Raw genomic sequence first — 10,422 nt, 5'->3', positions numbered from 1 at the left:
AATTTGATGCAGACTTGTATCACTGATTTCATGTGAAATACTTAAATACGAAATGTGTTGTAGACTTGTATCACTGATTTCATATGAAATATACAAATATGAAATGTGTTGTAGACTTGACTTTAACCAGGATGAACGGTTTCAAGACATCCGAAACCTTGCATTACAATATTTGGAAGACAAAGAATATCTAAAATCCGTCCGCATTAAGGTGGAAAGAACATGCCACATAAAAAGTTCTATATCTCATGTAATCATGCAATGCTTCATGAAATAAGATGGACTTAACGTAAGTATAAGATAAAGCTTAAAAGTACATCTATTGTTACAGTATTACATTATATTGTATATATATATATATATATATATATATATATATATATATTTGTGAGAAAATATTTTGCATATGAATTTCCGTAAGAAGATATATTTATCCCATCATATTCTTTCCCCTGCCTCCCTGTTGCCTCCGCCTGTTTCCCCCCTCCCCACTCCTCTCACTATAATTTTCTATTCACGGCGGCTTACTGATAGAGAGTAGCATTTGTAGTTGCCTTAGAACATGTGATACACGCGCATTGTGTAACAGAGCTGTAACAAGACTCGATTTATTGGAAGATAGACTGTGCGTGTTTAAGCATGGAATTACACTCTCTTATGTACACAGTTTCACGCTAGGAGTCCGGAGTGTATAATTAAAATATCATTATCACTGAGGTGAGTACTAGTATTACTATTTTCAATATTTCATTTTTGTTGTTTTTTTTTTTAATTCTCCGGAGTCGAATGTTTAAATGAAGTTTTCTGATCAGAATTGTTCTCGTCGTCCGTGTGTTTGTTGTCTACCTGTAAACGTTTTACTTCTTAAGAACCACAAGAACAATGGTACCAATTAGGTAAGGGGGTTCAAGTTTGTTATGTAAGCAATCCAAGGTCAGAGGAAATATAAATAGTAAAAATTGGGTGAAGTGTTTTATAAATTTCTTCTCAAATCACGGACCAGAAAAGCTATAACTTACATAGAAGTTCCCTTATGTAATAAAGATTCACGTTATCTCCGGAGCTAGGGATATATACAGGGACATTCTATAAAGTCTTATCATGAACCATAATTGATATGAAAGTATATCATATAATGTAAATTAAGGTTTGTTCACAACAGCAGAAGCTAAAATGGGGCCTCATTAAGTGTTCCAAATGTTACAAAGAAATATTTATGGGGAAAAGTTTGTAAAGGCATCAAAGAAATGTATATACATGGATATGGAAATTTAGTGTAGGTTCAAAGACCTCTGGCTTCAAGGAGGGGTCATAGTAACTACATGTAATAAGTTATTTTAGTTTTTTTGTTTTTCTTTGGGGTTTTTTATTATAAGAATATTTGGTAGATTTCTTAAAGTCTTTTCAAGGGCCACAATCTTTTATGGTGTGTACCAAGTTGAAATGTTAGAGTTCTCAGATCTAACGTAGATTTCTCCACATCATGGGTCTCTTGTTTTAGGTGTATCGCATATCAAAATTCATTTGGTGAAGTCACATACTGATGAAACGTACTCCCCACTCTCCCTCAGTGTTGAAGCCACAGACACTTGTTTCTGTAAATAAGTACTAGTACAATAATATCACCAGGTCCTCGTCCTTGTGTTATTAGCAGTATGCAGACATCAGAACGTATTTACAGAAACAAGTGCGTGAGGTTGAAGTCAATTAAAACATGACGTGTCTCTGTTGAAAACAACCATGTACACAATCAAGACGGACTGATATTAATCTCCATATGCAGTCATAATATGGTCAAAGTCTTGTTGAGGATAGACTACAACTGTACAAGTGTAGAAATAATTCTACGAATGGTGTAATACTATTAGTTAAGAAATAAACCTTATGTGTGGATATTCTTTGGGGGGGGGGGGGGTAGTATATGTAGAGATGCAGCAATATATATTATATTTTGTATATGCATAGTTATAAGAAAGTTTCTTTGCAAGAAAATTAGTTATTTTTTTTTTATCATTATTAACACTGAAGGTGGACATTGAATTTACAATGTATACAGAATTCTGGTATTCTATTACATGTATATTCATGAATAAACACAGTATACATATAGTTTTATTGATATCAGACAAGACGGACGGTGAGTAGCGTATCATAATGCTATGTCAGATTTTTTTTATTTAATAGCAGCTACACATTTAAAGGATGTATGCATCTTTAAGTGTTCATTTGAAACAAAATTCTTCATGAAATCAGACGAAAATTAAGGACACGGATATTCTAGAATTATTTGAACGATAAGACAATTTTTATAAACAAGGCATACATTGTATTTGATTGCAAATAGGTATTCACAGCAAACTAACATCTCAACTTCATGATAAACGGGATAATTTCAGCTTCCCCACCGTCAACTTTCCATACCTATACGTAGCAATATTCCATTATCTGCATACGGTGTTTATATCTCTCAAATGATTCGATACGCAAGAGCTTGTTTTGCTTATGATCAGTCTATAGATCGAGACAGGCTACTGCCAAACAAGTTGATGGTCGTTGTAACAGTCTGGTTTGCCGATACAACCTATCATTGAGTCAAATGCTGTCTGACGTGTTTCATACCGATTGTTTCGCCGTTCTTGGCACACTGATTTTGACTACGGATGACTCCGTTTACCTGATCAGGATGTAGGGCTCACGGCGGGTGTGACCGGTCGACAGGGGATGCTTACTCCTCCTAGGCACCTGATCTCACATCTGGTATATCCAGGGGTCCGTGTTTGCTCAACTCTCTATTTTGTATTGCTTATAGGAGTTATGATATTGATCACTTTCGTTATCTTCACCTTTCATTGAAACAAAATGATATACAAACATATTCTTATGCAGCCGTCATCTGAACAAAGTTAAAATAATAATAATAACAAAAAAAACAAAAAAAAAAAAAAACTGTACGAAGAGCAAAATTTGATATGATTTGACGTTACCCTAATTTTGGTATTAATTTCCACGCTTTTCATCGAAACAGAATATTAATACATAGAATCGTGTATTTATTTGTAATCGTCATTTGAGAAGAGAAAAGAATAGAGTATACAACTTGGTAGGCGTTATCGGAGAGTGTGTCCCTCCCCCGCTCCAACCGAGCTCTTAAGTGCTGTATTGGACGAGTAAGACTTTCTAATTATTTGGCAGATGGATGAACAGCAGTTCAGCCGAGCATTCGTATTGTTTATCGACATATATTTGATTTTGTTTTGTTTTACGCCGAGTTGACGATCTGTCGGCCATATTTCAGCGACAAATTGATAATACTGCTTGAACTGTTAAGAGAATTGGCCTTCTGTAGCCCACCGCAATGAACCTATACTCTTTTTTCAAATACCACAGAGACATTTTACGTCCCAAGGAGTTGTGATCTTGACACGTGACCGCCATTTAACACCCCAAGCGACGAACTATAGATATACAAATCGATATCTACCGCACAGTGTGTCTGTAAGTAGTCCTGATTTGTACAAATTTTGCTGAAACCAGACGTACAACTGTTCAAAAACATTTGAAAAATTATTTACAGACAGATGAACGGCCGATAGATATTATCTCTATAACGGATACCACATGTTCGACCGATAGGGCTAACAAAATATATTTGTAAAATATCCACACCCCTTTCCTCCAAAATGTAGAAAATCGTGGTAATCATTAGCGTTGTCACTTGAAAGCCTAGCGTGTTCATGTATCAGTCACGACCAACCTGTGTTTAAAGTATAGCTGCCAGTCTAAAGCGTTTCCTAGTGACTGGGAGTATTGACTGTACATTATTAAGAATATTGAGCCCAGACAAGCCCTTATGCAGGAAGAAGAAAATTTGTACATTACTTTTGAAAGCTTTATTTGGCCACGGCTGCTATTTACAATAAGAGAGCCATGCATCAATTATTGCCTTTCTGGGCATCCCTATAAAGATGGTGGACCCTGGGTACAGATGGTGGACCCTGGGTCTGGGTACAGATGGTGGACCCTGGGTACAGATGGTGGACCCTGGGTACAGATGCTCACCTGCTTGATCACATTGCACATGGATCAGTATCAAGTCAAATAGAAAGTAAACTGCTGAGCACTACTGGTGAACCAAATAGCCGCCTTCATCATAGCCTATCCTAGCGAGACATGTTTCCAGTCATGACGATTGGGATATTGACATGAAAGGGATACATCCAACTTATCTGAAATTATGTTCACAAGAAAAGAAAAAAAAAACCAAACAAAAAGAACAAAAACAAAAAACAAAACACAAAAACAACAAACAAAACCAAAAAAAAAAAAAAAAAAAAAAAAGAAAGAAAAAAAAACCCCAATAAACAACAACAACAAAAAACGAGAAAGCGGCAGTGATACAATTTTAAGCAACAATGAATGATTAAACTGGGATGGTTGAATCTTTTTTTTTTTTTTTTTTTTTCAGACGACTGACAAGTTGCGTTTGACATCACAGTTTTGACTGTTTAGCTAATATCTAAAAATAAATAAAATAAAATGCGTGGGTGACTCTAAAGGCCAGGGTGGTGCCCTGAGAGTGATGGAAATGTGCCAGTCATGACAAAACGGGCTCAATATCATTTTGATTAATAGATTCAATCCCGAGTGGTCAAATCACATTAATATGTATTGTGGAAATTCCACCATCCTCGACATTTTGGCATGACAATTCATAGAGGTCTTCTGCTACCAGCCTGCCTGAAGTTTTATGATTATTATGTAACAATGGGAACTCCAGACAGACTGCTTGTTGTTTACCAACAGACATTTCTAAAAATACACTAACCAAACCTAAAAATAGAAGAAGAAAAATAAAAATAGAAACACTATAAGTACGTGTCGATATCATTTTGCGATACACTTTTATATGTAAGTTTGCACTTTTAGCTCGTCAACATTTGAGGACGAAAATGTGTTAATGTACTAATTCAATACGTATATTACATCCAATGTATTTGTTATTTGATCCCGTCCAGTTGGAGGAGATTTTTTTGCGTGTGTTTCAATTTTGATTTATACAGGTTTTGGAAAGGAATACATTTTGTCTTGGAAGGCCGGATTTTATGATTCAAATTTTATAGTAGAAACTTTGAACAACTTCAAAAGTTGTAAATTTATTAAATTTGTTTTTAAAAAAGGATCTATACATTTAATTCAATAAATCCGATATTTTGTATGCAAATTCAGTTTCTTAACCAATAATCAGAAAGGACTATGTGTGAGGACAGTTACAGCCTCTCTGGGGCCCTGTAAAGCTCGAAATGTTTAAAACTTTCTTTTAAAAAAATAAAATACTAATTCATCTTTTATTTTATTAAGGATATCATGTCTAATACAGTTTTACATCAATTGTCCCTGGTGTCTTTAGTCATTCGAAGTACCGAACATCGACAGTGACGCAATTCCTGAGAAAAAAAAAACTAAGTTCGTTTGGTATTACATGAAGTACATGTTGATTCAAACCTTTATAATGCAAAAATAATGACGGAGATACACTTGTCAAAAGTAAACCGAAACTTTGAAAATGCATCACATCTTATACTATAATGACGTAATCAAAATACGTATCCATATTTGGATACATATGTAAATAGGTCTGCATAATGTCCCCACATGAAGCATCTACTTGTAAGCAATTTAGATCCAAAGAAAAGCAACAACAACAACAACAACCCCCCCCCCCAAAAAAAAAAACACCAACCACACAAACAAAAAAACTGTGCGGACCATAGTTATTATTTATTTTATCTTAAAAGTTCATATTTACACCACACAAGTACTGTATATGTTGTTACATATGTGTTGTTATATAAACATCAAGGATATTTTGTTTATATAAGAAAATACTCGCCGAATACCGCATGAAATGATAAATTCATCGCATCAATATAAATTCAATTAAAATGATACTGTAGTTTTTGTTTCTGTTAGAAAACAGAGCTCAGCTTTGGACAAACACATATGTGTACCGAAGATTTATAGGAAGTATGTCCAAGATTCTCCTCAATGTTATCTAGAAGAAAAATACATTTACAAAATTAGCAATTTCATGTCAAATACCGAAATGTCGGCAAACTGTCATCTTTAAGATGTTATAATCTTGGTTCTACGTGATTTTGATCAAATTCAGAATTACAATTGCATCTGGATTCTTTCACAAAAATACATTACTCACTTGATGTTGAAACAAAGACAGACTGTCGATTTTAGTGGACAAATAGACCCTTCATCATTTATAGTCCTTTGATGAATAAGTGAGGACAACGAGCAACGACCAGCCTCATAAATACCACAAAGAATGCAAAACCGACAGCAGGGCAAACACAGACCCATGGACATACATATGTACCATAGGTGGGATAAGGTGCTTAGAAGGGGTAACCATCCTCTGTTGACCGTGAACCCTATACAGTGTATTCTAATCAGGTAAACGAAATAATTCTTATTGAAAATCAGTATGTTACGAACGGTCCAACAACTGGCCTGCAACACGTCAGACAGTATTCAAACTAATGACAGATTGTATTTGCAAATAAAATAATTATAGTGACCATAAAATGTGCGAGATGCTGACTTGAAACGAGATTGTTGAAAGTTCTATAATATCGTAACTTATTTGTCAGTACACTGCCTCGGTTTAAGAATTGATCATATACAGAACATGCTCTCGCACATCGAATCAGGTGTGAGACATGAACACTATACGCAGGTTGTAATGGAGTATTGATACATAAATATGAGAAGTTGACAATGGATAAGCTGAAGTCATCCCGTTTGTCATAAAGTTGTTTTGTTACTTTGTCGTTAACGATATATTTGATAAAATATCCAAATATGAAACATATATGGAAGACTGTGGTATTTTTTATATTTTGTATTTACTGGGATAAATTAAATCAATATATCAATGAAAGTGAGCAATGTATTTAAATATCGATCCGAAGGTCACAGCCAGGAAATATTTTTTTATGTAAGAGCCTTTGAATAGATTCTGCCTTATAGATATATGAAAGAGGTAAGTTTATATAGAAGCTCACTTCGCATCCATGGAAATTTCAACAAACAACATGTTGGAAGATCTGATCACCAAAGACTACTAAGATATTGTCAATGAGGAACTCCAGCATCTTTTGAAAATAATCTTCAGAGCACTTGTGCGCAGAATCAGTGAGATTGATGTTTAATAGAGTAATGTTTGGATGACCGATCACAAAAGTAAAAAATATGAATATTTTTGAATTCCATCTTTATTGAATAAGCAGCTGTCTATGAATATCAGTGATTAACTAATCATACCCATTAAAACACATCAGTAGAGTTTCCCCAGCGTTAAGATAATTATAGTATTGCTATCTTCTATTTAAAACTACTCTTATCAGGTCTGACCATTTGGAGGTTTCTTTGTTGGACGGAATCACACGTAAAAGATGTTAATGTTAAAACGAAACCTGTTTGTCCTCTGACCACAGTTTGGCCCTGTTGTCCGACACTTTGGCCTGAGACCAAAGCTAGTTTGACCCACTTGTCAAAAAAAAAAAAACCCACTAAAAATACTTATGCATTCTTGACATAATCGAAATTAGAAGATATATATACTGTATTTGGATTCCCTTGAGGATTCGGGTTAGAATATATCCTCGGTATCTCTTGCTTGTCGTAAGAGGCGACTAAATGGGGCGGTCCTTCGGATGAGACCGCAAAAACCAAAGCCCCGTGTCACAGCAGGTGTGGCACGATAGAGATCCCTCCCTGCTCAAAGGCCGTAAGCGCCGAGCATACATTTTGCAGCCCTTCACCGGCAATGGTGACTTCTCCATATGGGTGAAAAATTCTTTAGTGCTACGTTAAACAATACAATCAATCAACCTCCCCCCCCATCTTTCTTCCTTCCCCTCTCCCCTTTCCTCCCATCCAGACCTCTTTTTCCTGCCCCCCCCCCCCCCCCTCCACACACACATAAGGCAATGCGGAAATCGAAAATTGTAAACTACATGTATTTTATCAGTTGTTTTCAGGCCCGATCAAGTGTTAAAGCCGCAAACCGAAGGTTGCATGTAATACAACTCGGGTTAAAAAACCTCGACGTCACAATACATTAAATCGTCTAAGGAACAAAACTCATTTTATAATTATTTGACTGGCGTCATGAGATGTCAAAATTTAATATTTTTAGTTTTTCCTAGAATTTTATTATGTATCATTTTTTGTTCACAAAAATACCAAATGTATGCTGATATCACGTTATTCAACGTTTAAATGACAATTTTTGGGACACCTTTGTAAAAATGTTAGAAAAGTCAACGTAAAGAAATAGTAACGTCATATGACGTCAAATATTATGCTGATTATATTGCGTGTCCATGAATTCAATTATAATTACTGTCATGTATTCATTTAAAACACAAATATTTGATATTATACTGTGGGGGGAAAAGAAACATTATATGGAAATGGTAAACACTTTAATTTCAAACGACTTGAACACCGATGAATTCGCACGGAAATGACACAGCATCAATTTTACCATTCCAGATTAAGTTCACATTTACGCAATCATTTTACATGTGTTTACAATTCACTTTCAACACAAATATGCATAAATGAATAAATAAAGTTAAGGTTAAATAGTAAATAAATAAATATAGTTCAGTGATATTACTTGTCGGCGATAATTCATTCCTCAGTCAGATCGAGGCACGGTATATCTTTGACTGGATCTTTTACAAACGATCTTACCTGACGGTACATGTATCTTTGTCCTATGAATTTAATTCATAATAATCTAAGTTCATTACTTAAACCAATTTTGTATTTAATCAGAGATATATTTATCTGACATTTAGCTAAAACCCGCGGTAGTCTCCTGTAAATTATATCAACAGCTGTGTTTCGACACAATGTAATGAGCTTTTGTCATACACCGGAAATGAAAATGGTGCTATGTCGAAATACCCGACAGATGATAAAACTTTTCAGAAACAAATTGGTTTATTCCAATCCCACTATAGGAACGTTTTGACAACTATGTCTACGCGGTGCTTTTAACTTTTCATTGTTCTTACCAGGTTTGAAAGGGAATCATTGTCTGTCCCAAATGTAAACTATATTCTAATAGATCGGTAAAGTTGGCTACTAGTAGCCAGCTACTTGAACCAGGAAAAGTTAGCTACTAGTAGCCAGTTACTAGTAGCCAGCTACTAAAAGTAAGAAAAGTTAGCTACTCGTAGCCAGCTACTACAAAATATAAAAGTTATAATCATAATAACTACTCGTCATACGTATCGTTGTAAGTTAGTTAAATATATAATATAAACATAGAGTTCCTTAAGGTATTCACACCGATCTTGAAATTTCATTGTACCGATAATCAAAATGTATAAGTAGTTGATTTCCTTAAGAGCGATATCTGAAAATTCGTGGCTTATCAAAACACCCTCTATCACTTCTTGCCATATATATATAGTCGTAAATGCGTCAGATATCTAATACAAACACAAAGTTCCTTACGGTTTTCACACAAATGTTGAAATTTCAGAGTAACTCGAATCAAATTGTAAAAGTAGCAGATATCTCAAAATGTATGGTATATCAAATGATTGAAGGTCTGAATTCAATCCGTATCATTTTCAAAGTAAACACTCAGTTGAAAAACTTTATTCGTATTTTGCATTACAACGTTATGTAATTGGGGATAATTGAGCATGTGATTTCATACGACTCTTCGTCCTCTTTAGAAATAAATCTGATAGATAATAATTTTCAAACTCATTAACCTTTATCTGGTAGCTGGCTATCAGTAATTATAACTTTTTATATTTTGTAGTAGCTGGCTACGAGTAGCTAACTTTTCTTACTTTTAGTAGCTGGCTACTAGTAACTGGCTACTAGTACCCAACTTTTCTCGTTTTAAGTAGCCATTTACTAGTAGCTGGTTACTAGTAGCCAACTTTACCGATCTTATTTTAATCCTGTTCAACTATTAGTTAGACACACATAAAACAGACGGACTAAATAAAGCATTAAAACTATTGCCATTGAGAGATACCAATAAAAGTACAAGACTTTTTATGTGGTCAGGCTAATGAAATCTTTAAACGGTCCGTTAAAAAGAAATGCACCAACAAAAGTAAGGCATAACGTAGCGATTTTTATTCTGACCTAATAAAATAAAAGAATCAATCTTGACGTAAAAGAGCAATATCCAACACAAAATGTGTCTATCAATTAATTACAGCGAAGGTATGTATTATTTAACCTGCACAACCATCGCGAATGGATATGACATCTGTATGATGTACCATAAATAACACAGTGTTACGGCCGATCTTAAAGTCTTCATCAATAAGGTAGCGATTGTACTGTTTTGCCGTCCCTTCCATCCAT

At 34.8% G+C, this 10,422-nt stretch overlaps 1 protein-coding gene across 4 annotated transcripts in view; it reads left to right on the top strand.

The window, feature by feature from the left end:
* The first annotated feature begins 524 nt into the window (after positions 1–524).
* LOC125681333 (uncharacterized) overlaps positions 525–10,422 on the top strand; it is a 33,548-nt gene continuing 23,650 nt past the window's right edge. For 3 of the 4 annotated variants that reach the window (XR_008800798.1, XR_008800797.1, XR_007372228.2), the window contains exon 1: positions 525–717. The gene's annotated coding sequence lies outside the window, so the exon portion shown is untranslated. The remainder of the gene's footprint in view (positions 718–10,422) is intronic. The other variant, XM_048921369.2, reaches the window with a different exon arrangement.

The sequence above is a fragment of the Ostrea edulis genome, chromosome 2 (genome assembly GCF_947568905.1).
Source record: "Ostrea edulis chromosome 2, xbOstEdul1.1, whole genome shotgun sequence".
NCBI classification, from domain to species: domain Eukaryota; kingdom Metazoa; phylum Mollusca; class Bivalvia; order Ostreida; family Ostreidae; genus Ostrea; species Ostrea edulis.
The sequence above is the reverse complement of the archived record's forward strand: the minus strand, read 5'-3'. Positions and strand labels throughout refer to the sequence as shown.